The following is a 2,500-nucleotide window of genomic DNA, read 5'->3' as shown; positions in this document are numbered from 1 at the left end:
TCTCAACTCTCCCTGATAGTCTTGAAACTAAAAAACTCAAACCGTTAGTAGACCCACACCCTTTTCGTCTCACAAATATAGCCACCAATAGATGGCAATTTAGTGTGTATTTAACACACCTACACATGGGTGCTTGAAACAAATATAAAACAAATTTCCAAGATTGAATTGAACAAAAATAAAAACAATAAAAACAATAAAAAATAATAAAAATTTTCCAAGATTGAATTGAACAAAAATAAAAACAAAAAAAATAAAAAAAAATAAAAAATTTCCAAGATTGAATTGAACAAAAATAAAAACAAAAAAATAATAAAAAATACAAAAATATAGTTTAATTAAAAAAAAAAGCAATTTATGAATTTCAAAGACATACGGCGGTGGACATTAACGAGACTCAACATGTATGCTTAAAAAGATAAAAATAAGCGAAAACAAGGCTAGGCGGTGAGCCTTAGGCCGCATGACGGAGCATTGGCACGACACTACACCGACGACGTGAAAAACGCACGACGGTGCCCATCATGGCAAGGCGATAGGCCTTAGGCCGCACGACGGCCGTTGGCTTGCGTTGGCTAAGGCATGGGCACGACGCCACATCCACAGCAAGAAAAATGCACGACGGTGCCCCTCATGGCTAAGCGGTGCGCCTTAGGCCACACGACGACCGTTGCCTTGCGTTGGCTAAGGCAACGGCAAGAAAAACGCACGACAGTGCCCCTCATGGCTAGGTGGTAGGCCTTAGGCCACACGACGGCCATTGCCTTGCGTTGGCTAAGGCAAGGGCATGATGCCACACCGACGGCAAGAAAAACGCCCGACGGTGCCCCTCATGGCTAGGCGGTAGGCCTTAGGCCACACGACGGCCGTTGCCTTGCGTTGGCTAAGGCAAGGGCACAATGCCACACCGACGGCAAGATAAACGCACGACGGTGCCCCTCATGGCTAAGCGGTGGGCCTTAGGCCGCACGACGGCCGTTGCCCTGCGTTGGCTAAGGCATAGGCACGATGGCCACACCGACGGCAAGAAGAACGGCCGACGGTGCCCCTCATGGCTAGGCGGTTGCCCTTAGGCCGCACGATGGCCATTGCCCTGCGTTGGCTAAAGCACGGGCACGATGCTAGGCGTTTGGCCTTAGGCCGCACGACGGCCGTTGCCTAGCGTTGGCTAAGGCATGGGCACGATGCCACACCGACGGCAAATAAAACGCACGACGGTGCCCCTCATGGCTAGGCGGTGGGCCTTAGGCCGCACGACGGCCGTTGCCCTGCGTTGGCTAAGGCATGGGCACGGCGGCCACACCGACGGCAAGAAAAACGCACGACGGTGCCCCTCATGGCCAGGCGGTCGGCCATAGGCCGCATGACGGCCGTTGCCTTGCGTTGGCTAAGGCATGGCCACGATTCCACACCGATGGCAAGAAAAACACACGACGGTGCCCCTCGTGGCTAGGCGGTGGGCCTTGGGCCGCACGACGGCCGTTGCCTTGTGTTGGCTAAGGCATGGGCACGATGCCACACCGACGGCAAGTTAAACACACGACGGTGCCCCTCATGGCTAGGCGGTAGACCTTAGGCCGCACGACGGCCGTTGCCTTGCATTGGCTTAAGCATGGGCACGACGGCCTCACCGATGGCAAGGAAAACGCACGACTGCCGTGGGGTTTTGTTCCCAAGGCAACGGGTAAACCTCTGTAGCCATGCTGGAAAAACGCACGACGGTGCCCCTCATGGCGGCCTTAGGCCGCACGACGGCCGTTGCCCGGCGTTGGCTAAGGCGTGGGCACGACGGCCACACCGACGACAAGAAAAATGCACGACGGTGCCCCTCACGGCTTGGCGGTGGGCCTTAGGACGGACGACGGCCGTTGCCTTGCATTGGCTAAGGCATGGGCACGACGGCCTCACCGACGGCAAGAAAAAAGCACAACTGCCGTGGGGTTTTGCTCCCAAGGCCACGGGTAAACCTCTGTAGCCATGCTGGGAAAATGCACGACGGTGCCCCTCACGGCTAGGAGGTGGGCAATAGGCCGCACGACGGCCGTTGCCCTGCGTTGGCCAAGGCGTGGGCACGACGGCCACACCGACGGCAAGGAAAATGCACTACGGTGCCCCTCATGGCTAGGCGGTTGGCCTTAGGCCGCACGATGGCCGTTGGCTTGCGTTGGTTAAGGCATCGGCACGATGGCTCACCGACGGCAAGAAAAACGCACGACGGTGCCCCTCATGGCTAGGCGGTTGACCTTAGGCCACACGACGGCCGTTGCCTTGCGTTGGCTAAGGCATGGGCACGACGCCACACCCACGGCAAGAAAAATGCACGACGGTGCCCCTCGTGGCTAGGCGGTTGGCCTTGGGCCGCATGACGGCCGTTGCCTTGTGTTGGCAAAGGCATGGCCACGATGCCACACCGATGGCAAGACAAACACACGACGGTGCCCCTCGTGGCTAGGCGGTGGGCCTTAGGCCGCACGACGGCCGTTGCTTGCATTGGCTAAGG

The sequence above is a fragment of the Coffea arabica genome, chromosome 11e (assembly GCF_036785885.1).
Source record: "Coffea arabica cultivar ET-39 chromosome 11e, Coffea Arabica ET-39 HiFi, whole genome shotgun sequence".
Lineage (NCBI taxonomy): Eukaryota > Viridiplantae > Streptophyta > Magnoliopsida > Gentianales > Rubiaceae > Coffea > Coffea arabica.
The sequence above is the reverse complement of the archived record's forward strand: the minus strand, read 5'-3'. Positions refer to the sequence as shown.